Here is a 12,500-nt window from a genome sequence, read left to right on the forward strand (position 1 = left end):
TTATTATATATAATGAATCAAAGCTTCATACATATTTATCTAACTCTAATCTACAACAAGATAAAATCGTGAGTGATAATTTCAGATTTGATCTAATCTTCTTGTGTCGTCAAAGCATCTACAGCTCATTGACCACAGATTTATAGTGTTGAGAAAAAAAAAAAAAAAAAACTTTCCGTAGACATAATGTAAGTTGTATGAATTATATTTACGAATTTAACTGTACCCCCTTTGTTCTGTTTTAGCAGTCAAAAACTGTTAAAACATAATAGTCTTTCTCCTTACTGTCGACGTTCAGTGTTCATCTCTCTCTCTCTCTCTCTCTCTCTCTCTCTCTCTCTCTCTCTCTCTCTCTCTCTCTCTCTCTCTCTCTCTCTCTCTCCTCTCAGCAGACAAACGCAATAACGGGAGGGTGGAATGTAGGCTGTAACCTTACGCGCTCTTTATCAACATAATTTCCCCCGACTTAAATTTTTTTAAAGAGCCTCCAGCAATTTTATGGCGTTCCATTCCCCGGTAAAATTCTGGTAAAATTCTCAGTAGAGACTTTTTCCATCATCACAGCTACTGAAACTCGCGCCGGGCTCGGCCACCCGCTAAGATAAGGATTTTTTTGTTGTCTGTGGGGTTGTGGGAAGTGAGATAATACGCAGCTGAATAACTGGACTAAAAATAAGTTAACGGCACGACTGTTGCCTATTCACTAATTATGATTCTTATTCAAACCAGATACTTGTGTATTCTCTCTCTCTCTCTCTCTTTCTCTCGTCTTACGTGAGTTATGTTCATTAAGGTATCCAGATCTACTGTTACATGAACATTTTGGGGAAGAAGTATCTCTCTCTCTCTCTCTCTCTCTCTCTCTCTCTCAACGTATTCAGAACTATTTTTATCAGAAAATTTTATGCGGGTATAACTGTATTATCTCACACCTTTCGTAACCATATGATTTACTTATCAAGACAGCGACGGGGTGTTCATTTTATAAAGACAGGTGGGCTTGTCGCTTACCTGAAAACCAATCACCTGAATAGTTAGGAATGGCCCCCACCCAAAAAAAAAAAAAAAAAAAAAAATAGCGATAACACAATATCGGTATTAGAAAAAGAGTCGTTTCCGATAATTTTGGTTATTTACAGTTACTAAAGAATTAATCCTCATAGGAATCATTTTTGTTGTGATTTATGTGCCTATACTGTTAAGTCTCCACCTGGGGATCTACATGTTGCTGTATTAAGACTATAAAACTATTTATGATATTGCATTGAAACTTAAATACCCAAGGACTTTTGTAGATGTGGCATGGAAAAGAGCTAGAAAAACATTTTATTCAACTGATGACAAACTTGAGTTTAGTAAGCATAACATTCTAAAATTACCCTATGATGAAAGGTGTTTAGATATTCCTAGAATTTTAAAGCTTTTTAACATGAATGTTGTTTTCCGTAATATTAATGTCAAGAGTTTAGTAATCAAAAATTCTCCTAAAGATCTTCCAGGCTGCATATATGAAATTCCTTGCAAAAAGTGTGATAAAGTCTATTACGGACAGACCGGTAAATCTCTTTCACAACGTCTCAAACAGCACCAATATTCTGTGAGAACTGGGCAAATACATTATTCGTACATATGAGAGATTTAGATCATCCTATTAACTGGAGTCAAGCAAGAGCCTTAATCCCATGTAATGACACAGTTAAAAGGAATATCATTGAATCTTGTTACATCAAGTCAAATAATAGAAAATGTTCTAAATTTAAGTCTTGGTTTAAACTTGATGCTTTCATAATGAAAAAAGTTGTAGATAAATATAAGCAACAAAATTAATATATTCAGTTTTTACATGTTTTGGACTGTAAAGATACTTTGTAATTTCGGTTAGAGTCAAATCTGTTTAGGTTTGTGACCGTGTGATATCCGATAATCCTGGATTATCTCTTGTAATTTTTACCCTTTTGACAATTAACCATCTGGTATTCTTGATCTTGTTGTGTACCTGAGACCTTTCTCTCCAATTGTATTTCATTGGCTCCTTGACAATGTCTTAGTAAAGACGAAAGCGCTTGGATTTCTCACTATCATTTTCCTGTGGTATTCGCTTATTCAATTTAGTCACGTGCATCTACTGTGATTTTTTAAGCAATATATATATATATATATATATATATATATAGATATATAATTTATTTTATATATATATATCTAGTGCACTCACTAACATGGCAACAGTAATTAAAAGACTTCTCGCATTAGATTGTAAATTTCGCCTAACATGGTATTTTCTGATTGATTTTTAAAGTTGTGATTGACACACTTAACATGATCCTATATAATATATATATATATATATATATATATATATATACACATATATATTTATATATATATATATATATATATATATATATATATATATATATATAATATAATTAAAATTGGTTCTAAATTACCAGGGAATAAATGATGAAATTTATCAGAGAACGAACTGAATATGATTATTAGTAGAACTCAAAGAAGGGTGAATGTAAAATTGAAAAGAATGGGGTTGATTCTGATTTACGTTGACTCGCCAAAGGGATAATTCTGGTTGCCATGCACCTCGAGGTCGTATTACACAAGAGGGCTGCATGAGAAAGGCCATTGTCGTCACTCCTCCTGAACCGTGAGAAGACGAGTCAAGGCCACTGGCCTTGATAGGGATAACTGGGAAGATGAAGGCCAATGAGTAACTATAGTAGATTCACATCAACTGTGCATTTGATGTCTAGGCCAGTCCCCTACGACGCTCCTGATTGGCTGTTGATAAGCCAATGACAGGGCTGGAAACTCTCAGTCTCTCTCGAGAGTTCACATGGGTAGGATCTATATTCCACCTTTCCTGAGGGATACGTCTTTCAAAAGTATCCCTCAGGAGAGGTGGAACATGCATCCTGCCTATGTGAACCTTCGAGAGAGACTGGGAGTTTCCAGCCCTGTGATTAGCTTATTAACAGCCAATCAGGAGCGTCGTAAGGGACTGGCCTAGACATCAAATGCACAGTTGATGTAAATCTACTCTAGTAGATCTGTCCCAGGGATTCTTGATTAAAATATTTGCTTAGTCCATTACGGGGAAAGGAAGCAGAAATGTTTTTGAACACTGAGTAATTATCAAACTTCTCTGTACGTGATTAGTTTCGTCTCTGGAGGTGTGAGCCGGTGCTGGATGGAGAACGCGCTGGTTGACCTTTGATGGCAAGAGAGGTTAATGTCAGAAGATTCATTGCAGTTGTGGATAATAATAGCGATAGAGGCGATGAGAAGAGCTGGAAATTGTGAACTTTTAACTTTTTTATTTAGATTTTTTCTAATGGTTCTCTTGGCTGTTTAATGAACTGTTGGATGTGGATGCATTTTTTGTTGTTGTAATGATTAATATATTTATGAATTTTAAACACTAATGAATCTTGCCCAAGTAGGGGATGAAGTTGAGGGTGGACTAAGAGTTTCTGTTATATGTTTTCTTAATTTTTTTTTAATAAGACATTTAATTTTGATACCGTCTACCTAATCGTATATTAAATTATTATTATGAATTCGAAATCCGACAACCATTTCGCTGTAGAAAGTTAGGATATTAGTAATAAAACAATGGCCAATTGGTCTATCTAAAAAAAAAAAGGTAGGAGTTGTGTACTAAAACAATGTCCAATTGGACTATCTACAAAAAGTTAGGATTTGTGTAATAAAACATTGGCCAATTAGACTATCCCCAAATACTTTTTCTAGCCCAAGCCTGAAGAACCCAAGAAAATGAAAAGGGAGGAGGGGGGGGGGGGGGGGGGGGGGGGCGGGGGTGAGGGGAGGAAGATCAGAAGAGGCAAGGCAACTGCAATTCTCTGAAGCTCGAAATTCGTTGACTTGAGCAAAATCGTAAGAGAATTAATGGAAAACTTCTGTCATTTCTTATTAAGCATTGATTGCGATTCAGGACAAGATTCTTTGATACAGCGTCACATTCATGTCACTCTTTGATAATGCTATTCGTGAGGTGGGGCTATATAGGCTTGGGGGGCTGCAGGCCTCCCCCTTGGGGCTCTGCTCGTGACTTTGAGCGATGAAGGGAATAATTAGACACTGCTGGTTGACCCACTTGTCCTAATTTGTTTACATTCAGCTGTCGGCGGATAAAGAGCAGCGCCTTGATTTGTTTGTTGATCAATGCCCTCCCATGAGAGAGAGAGAGAGAGAGAGAGAGAGAGAGAGAGAGAGAGAGAGAGAGAGAGAGAGAGATTGATTTTTTTCATTTCGTGACCATTCTCCCCCTGTGTTGGAGTAACATACTAATATTGTGTGTGTGTATATATGTATGTATTATATATATATATATATATATATATATATATATATATATATATATATATGTTATATGTATATATGTGTGTATGTATAACTTCTATTACGGAATAACAATGCAATAAAATTACAAAGAGTATATATGTATGTATAAATTCTATTAACGGGATTAACAATGCAATAAAAATTACAAAGAGAATATATGGCTCAAAAAAAAAAAAAAAATAAAAAAAAAAAGGCGAAAAGTTTTCGCTTCATGGTTCCAGTTTCATTATCTCTCTCATCTCTCTCTCTCTCTCTCTCTCTCTCACTCTCTCTCCTCTCCCCACACACATGTATGTATATATATATATATAATATATATATATATATATATATATAATATATATATATATATATATATATTATTGTTATTATACATAATTATATGTGTATATACTCTATGAAATAATGCGAGATAGGAGAGCGTTATTTCAATTGATTGTTTTCTTTTTCTTATAAATATTTGGATATCACGTTCTGCCTACAAACTGTGAAACGTGTGTGTGTGTGTGAGAGAGAGAGAGAGAGAGAGAGAGAGAGAGAGAGAGAGAGAGAGAGGAGAAGAATATCAGTTTTACCTTTACCTTGTCCCAATTCTTCTCCCCTAAAGTAAGATAGCTTTTGTTATTCACGCCAGCCCCGAAATGTTGAACCATTCTGGTCTCGTAATCGTTTTTCCCCCTCGCCATGTGCCCAGAAAACACCGATATCCTTGGGGGGAAGTATGGGGCGGTGTGTAGAAGAAGAAGGAAGAAAAGAATCATCAGCTGTGTGGGGGCTCGCGGCGTGGTCGGAGGGCGTTGTGTCCCCTCCCTCCCCCCCCCCCCCCCCTCTCTCTCTCTCTCTCGCATTCTCTCCCTCAGCCCCCTCTCTCATACTCTCTCCTCAACTCTCTCTCTCTCTCTAAGAACGAAGCCGCGCTGGCGCGGACAGTTCTCCCCGGCTAAATTTCAAGTCAAAGTTGAACGTTTTCTCCGCGGAAAGTTTGTCGCTACTCTGGCTTACTGGTCCTGCGGATCGACAGAGTGGCAGGTCCATATAGTCCATTGTTGGGGGGGGGGGGGGGGGGGGGGGGGGGGGGGGTGGGGGTGGGGGGGGGGGGGGGGGGGGGGGGGGGGGGGGGGGGGGGGGGGGGGGGGGGGGGGGGGGGGGGGGGGGGGTGGGGGGGGGGGGGGGGGGGGGGGGGGGGGGGGGGGGGGGGGGGGGGGGGGGGGGGGGGGGGGGGGGGGGTGGTGGGGGAGGGGGGGGGGGGGGGGGGGGGGGGGGGATTCAAGATTTCGGGAAAAGGAGAGGGCCATTATATCGAGAAATTCTATCGGGCACGGGGTTTTTTTTTTTTTTTTGTGTAGTAGGGGCCCTTTTTTTTTTCAGGGGGGGGGAATAATAGACAGAGGTCAATGATGCAATTCGAGATTCAAGTATCGGCAAAGGAGGCCAGTCAGAAATTGTATCGGGGACTCTACGTCTTGGGGTTGGGGTGTTGGGGTGCGCGCCCTTTGTTCGAATAATCCCCATAGGTAAATAACGCAATTAAAGATTCAAGGTTCGGGAACAGGAGGCCATTATATCGGGTACTGGGGCTCCCCCTCTTTTGAATAATAACAGACGTAAATAACGCAGTTAAAGATTCAAGATTCGGGAAAAGGAGGCCATTCGAGAAATTGAATCGGGTACTGGGGCCCTCAATCTCGAATAATAACAGAGGCAAATACGCAGTTAAAGATTGTTTGATCGAGTGAACGCTCTCTTAAAAAGGATAAGTCATTTCGTGCCACGAAGAGCTGTTAGCGTTGGAGGGGCGATTCAGTCTCTTGCTTTCTCAGTCGAGTGGTTGGTGGATCATCCTTTCGTCAAGGTGTCGTCATGAGAAAGGAGAAAGATTTCATAATGTTACTGGCAGATACAAAGACCTTGCTCTTGCTTATTCGATAAACATATATTCCGTACATAAGTAGTTGTACTATGTCCTTGCGAGCTAAGAATTTTTCGTAAATATAGAAATGGGGTTCCATGGCGTATGGCACTGAAAGGTCGAGTTCTTTAGCAATGTTTTGCAGGTTAGGTACACAATATTTCATAGTATCAAAACAAGGAACATTTCGGTAACAGTTACTGGAGACATAAGGTGAATAGTTGGAATGGTTTTAAATAACATTAATTTACCCTAGGTAAGGCCTACCTGAGTTCTTTTAAATGAACGTGTCGTCCAAGCAAAGAGATCGTAAGTCAACGACTTATGATCTTTTATGCAGTTTGGAAAAGCTTAAGATCCTCATTGGCTGACGATATTGCCCCTCTTGTGTTTCGTCTGCTGAAATTTATATCATTCCTTAAATATACCCTGTATAATATGGCTGTAATAATGATTTATAAAAGTATATTTATATTTTTTTTTTGACCAGGCATTTTCGCCCTCCTTACCCCAATCTTACCTCCACCCCCCACCCCCGCTGGAGAACGTTTTGATACACTGCCATGGGAAAAAAAAACTTAAGTTACTCAACTTTGTATTTTAAGAGCGCCATTACGACCCTGTCCATTTCTCCAAACTCACCTCCGAAACTTGGGTTAATATCTTTAACTTGTAAATTAAGACAAAATGGAAAAAGTCCCGAGAAAAATTAAGGAGAAACTGCCCTTTTATGTTATCAGGGGTGGTACAGCACGAAACTTCGTCAGCTGAGTATTCTGGGGGAATTTGATGCACCAGTTTTCAGTTGAGTACTTCAGTCGTGCCGCAAAAATGCGATGTTTATACCCCAGCCTGCCTGATCAACGAGTTAAGGCAACTTTGGGTCCGATTAGCGTTTATGCCAGACGCCGTGGGTACATGGCCTCTTGAGCGTCTGTGGGAGTGGAGCTAGCAACCTCATCCCCAAAGGAAAGGCGTGCTTAAGACTTGAAGACTAATACCCTCAGAGCCACACCGTTCAAGGAGAAGAGGAGAATTGTTTAAAAAAAAAAATCAACGTTCCTCACGAAATGACACGTGGATATAAGAGTTTTCTTTTTGTAATGCTTCTCAGGTGTTCTATCGTCTGGGAGCGACCCAGCACTCGAATGATTATCTCGGGAGTTGGCGCTTATTCATGGCATTAGACAGACGCAGGTGCTTTCGGGGAAAAGAAAAATTAGATATATATTTTTTTCCAGAAGGAAGACCTCGTTATTTGAAGCTGCTTTGTTGTCGGTACAATGGGTGAATGCTGCTGCGTTTGAAGTCAACCCTTAGTATCGAATGAAATGAATGTTTACATCTGGCCCTTCGAATTTTACAATTAGGGGCCTTGCCTCTTGCCCCGATTGTCGGTGACATCAAAGGCAGTATAAACGTTACACATTGTCGTCACCGGTACCGCTTCGTTGTGTGTGTGTGTGTCTTTTTTTTTTTTTCTCCGGTTGTCTTGAGTCACTCCAGGAGTCTTCTGACATCTGAAGTCTCTGCGTCGGTGAAATCGTCGTGTTTCTTCTTCGCCTTTCGAGATCTCTCGCAGCCAGCTGGTCTATTCTTTTCTACCTAACGGTAACGGAGGGATGTGTCGTATTTACTAAAAGATAGTTCATTAACTCCATTCTCTCTCTCTCTCTCTCTCTCTCTCTCTCTCTCTCTCTCTCTCTCTCTCTCTCTCTCTCTCTCAAATAAAAGGGTTCCAAACTTATAGATCAGGTAGAAAAAATAGGAATCAAGGGGGAACCGCAATATATGGGAAAGACAAAAAACAAGGAAAAATATATGAGAAATATAGTAACCTCAGAATATGAACTAATAGCGGTAGAATTAGAATTTGAATCTGAAAAAATTAATGAACATAGTAATATATAGACCTCCTAATACTAAAGAGTTTTGACTTAATAATTGAAAAATTGGATGATATATGTAGAAATCACAAGGACTGGACTATTCTCCTATCTGGTGACTTCAACTTTCCTTTCGTAGAATGGAAAGAACGAATAGGAGATTGTGGATGTACTTATACATATAAAAAAGAGAGTAATAGTAGTGCAGAAGATAAGAGGCAATTCGAAAAGCTATTAGATATGCTACTAGAATACAACATTCAACAAATAAATCACCTGCCAACAAGAAAGGAAATACTTTTAGACCTAGTATTTGTGAACGAGGTGAATTATGTTAAAGAAATAATAGTTTATAATGCGAGTATTTCAGACCATAATGTCATAGAATTAACAGTTCATTCCAAAGCAAGTGAAAACAGAGATAAGCAAGAAATGAAAAAGTGGGAAGGATATGAAATACAACTTCTACAGTAAAAATATAAAATGGTCAGAAATAAATGAAGAATTAAACAAAGATTGGGATAACATTTTCGTAAGCGATGACGTAAGGGTAAATACGGAGATATTATATAAAATATTAGAGAAAATAGTGGATAAATATATACCGAAGAAGAAAAGTAAACATCATTCATGCATACCAAGAGACAGAAGGATCTTGTTCCAGAAAATCAGAAAGTGGAAAAAAGGTCTTGCAAAAGAAAAAAATGCATGGAAAGGAAAGTTATAGAACTGAAAAGTAAGATAGAAAATGCAGAACAAAAGATTATACAATCAAAAGAAAATGAAAAACGGGAATTGGAAGAAAAAACCCTATTAAATATCAAGCAAAACCCCGAAACTATTGATACTCATATGCGAAGAAGATGAATAAAAGAAGAATAGAAATAGGCCCTCTGAGAATTGAAGGGAGATTAACGAATGAAAAAAACGGAAATTTGCAACATACTGGCAGAACGATATAAGAAGAGAATTCACCCCTAGAATAGATAATGAAGATAATGATATAGAAGTAAGGGACGAAAATAGTGAATATCTAGCTGACATAGAAATTAATGAAGCTTGATATTGTGCAGGCAATTAATGAAATTAAAAATGGAGCTGCTGCAGGGCCTGATGGAATCCCTGCTATTTTGTTTAAAGAAAGTAGTTCATTCTATCGCAAAGCACTTGCAATATTATTAAGACAAAGTGTAGATACAGGCAAGATTTATGATGAGCACAAATTAGCATATATCACCCCTACTTTCAAAAGTGGATCAAGACTTGAGGCAAGTAATTATAGGCCTGTGAGTCTAACATCACATTATGAGTGTAGTATGAGGGTATGAAGAAAAATATTATGAAACATTTATAAAAAATAATTTGTTTAATATAGACAACACGGTTTCGTACCCGGAAAAAGTACACAAACCCAACTGTTAGTCCACCGTGAGAACATATTCAAAAATATGAAAAGCGGAAATGAAACAGATGTGGTTATCTAGACTTTGCAAAAGCTTTTGACAAGTAGACCATAATATATTAGCAAAGAAAAATTAGAAAACATCAATATCGTAGATAAAATAGGAAGATGGTTAAAAGAATTTTTACACAACAGAAAACAGATAGTTATTGCAAAACGATGAGAAATCGGATGAAACCAAGGTAATATCCGGTGTGCCACAAGGTACGGTGTTAGCTGCAATACTGTTTGTTATTATGATTGAAGACATAGACAGTAATGTTAAGGATTCGGTAGTGAGTAGTTTCGCTGATGACACAAGAATAAGAAAGTAGAGAAATTACTTGTGATGAAGATAGGAAACGCTCTACAAAGAGACCTTAACAAAGTATATGATTGGGCAGAGGAAAATAGGATGGTATTTAACTCTGATAAATTTGAATCAATAAATTATGGAGACAGAGAAGGAAAGCTATATGCATATAGGGGACCTCAATAATGAGACAATCACAAATAAGGAAGCAGTTAAAGACCTTGGTGTGATGATGAATAGGAAACATATTATGCAATGATCAAATAGCAATTTCTTTTGGCAAAATGTAAAGCAAAAATGGGAATGTTGTTACGGCACTTCAAAACAAGAAAAGCTGAACACATGATTATGCTTTATAAAACATATGTTCGTAGTCCACTTGAATATTGCAATATGATATGGTACCCACACTATCAAAAGGATATTGCACAAATAGAGAGTGTACAAAGGTCCTTTACAGCTAGAATAGAAGAAGTTAAGGACCTTGACTACTGGGAAAGACTACAATCATTAAAATTATATAGTCTAGAAAGGAGAAGAGAACGCTACATGATAATTCAGGCATGGAAACAGATAGAAGGAATAACAGAAAATCATGGAACTAAAAATATCAGAAAGAGCAAGCAGAGGTAGATTAATAGTGCCCAAAACAATACCAGGAAAAATAAGGAAAGCACACAGGACATTAATCCACTACGCACCAGCATCGATAATGCAGCGTCTATTCAATGCGTTGCCAGCTCATCTGAGGAATATATCAGGAGTGAGCGTAGATGTGTTTAAGAATAAGCTCGACAATATCTAAACTGCATCCCAGACCCATCCAAGATTGGAAGATGCAAAATATACCGGAAGATGTACTAGCAACTCTCTGGTAAGTACATTAGAGGTGCCTCACACTGAGGGACCTGGGGCAACCCGAACGAACTGTAAGGTCTGTAAGGTAAGGTCTCTGCATGCCATACCCTTCTCTTTCTCTAGCCTAGATAACCCTAAGCATCACCTGACATTCTCTTATATTATTCGCAGCACGCGACCCTCAATAGGACCTCGAGTTAACGGTTGCGAATTTCGGGACATCTTTGCCCGCATTGTTATGGGTTCGTTAGTGAACGATGGTTAGACATGCATGATTAATCTGAGACTTGTTTATTATTATCATATTATATTATGAAACAAGTGTGTCATAATATTTGCTTATAGTGTTTTACTTCTACGAGCAAATATACGTAATCCTTCTAGTGCGGATTCATCTTTCACATATCTTATGCACAGGTTGTGACACCATAACTTACCCCTTCCCCAATAAACCTCCCTCCCCAAGCGTCTCTCTCTCTCTCTCTCTCTCTCTCTCTCTCTCTCTCTCTCTCTCTCTCTCTCTCTCATATGCTGGCACGCGTCGGTGTTCTTGTCGGTTCGGTCTTGCACCTTACATTTTATTCGCATTGTTGACTCGTGTGCGTAAGTTGAAAGAAAATATTCCGGACATCAGACATATTGGATCGAGATGTTTGTTGACCTTGAAGGAACAAAGGAGCAGAAACGGGCGGGAAACTTTATTAATGCAAGATTATTTTTCTTTTTGTTGACGTACGGCCTACAGATTTTCCTTGAGAAAGACGGTGGTATCGAGCATTAGTGGAAGGTTCGTTTTCTGTATGACAAGCATAACGTTGACGGAAAGTGTTTTAGAATAGGAATAAGAATATCGAGATTAAGAGGAATTGGAGTATCAAAATTAAGAGAAATTGGAGTAAAAAAATTTAGAGAAGTTGGAGTATCAAAATTAAGAGAATTTGGAGTATCAAAATTAAGAAAAATTGAAGTATCAAAATTAAGAAAAATTGAAGTATCAAAATTACGAGAAATTGGAGCTTCAAAGTTAAGAGAAATTGAAGTATCAAAATTAAGATATTGGAGCATCAAAATTAAGAGAATTTGGAACATAAAAATTAAGAGAAATTGGAACATAAAAATTAAGAGAAATTGGAATATCAAAATTAAGAAAAATTGGAGCATCAAAATTAAGAGAAGCTGGAGTATCAAAATTAAGACGAACTAGGTGCAGTAGAACTGCGGTAACATGCTAAATTGATTTGCTCCGCTTTTGAAAACAAATAATCAAGGGTTTCGACGATTATGGAATAAGGAAAGAAGGACATGAAGGCGACGGGTAGGCAGTTCATGATAATAAAGAAAGCTTGAAGAAGATAAGAGGAGGTATAAGAAGGAAGGAAGGCTGTGTTATGGAGGGGAACAGACACGAAAGATGGAATGGAAGTGTGATTGGCGAGGAGATATGAAAATAGAAATAGGCAGGAAACGAATAAGAAAATCCAGGGCAAGATTTGAAAGATAAGAAAGGAAAGGCGTTACGGGGGAAAGGGGGGGGGGGGGGGGGGGGGGGGGGGGGGGGGGGGTGGGGGGGGGTGGGGAGACGGTAACACCTGGTGGCACCACCTGTGCCTCTAATTATCTCCTGTCACGCTTCACCTTATAGTTCATAACGTTATTGGATTACCTGAGCAGGGCAAAGCTGGTGTTGGAGGCTGACGCTGAGGCGGGATTTAT

General features: G+C 38.6%; 1 protein-coding gene across 3 annotated transcripts in view; it reads left to right on the forward strand.

Moving 5' to 3' along the window:
* The window catches only part of LOC135206163 (solute carrier organic anion transporter family member 3A1-like), a 297,764-nt gene that overhangs the window by 242,353 nt on the left and 42,911 nt on the right, over positions 1-12,500 (forward strand). The gene's annotated exons all lie outside the window — the stretch shown is intronic.

Source organism: Macrobrachium nipponense, chromosome 29 (assembly GCF_015104395.2).
Source record: "Macrobrachium nipponense isolate FS-2020 chromosome 29, ASM1510439v2, whole genome shotgun sequence".
Lineage (NCBI taxonomy): Eukaryota > Metazoa > Arthropoda > Malacostraca > Decapoda > Palaemonidae > Macrobrachium > Macrobrachium nipponense.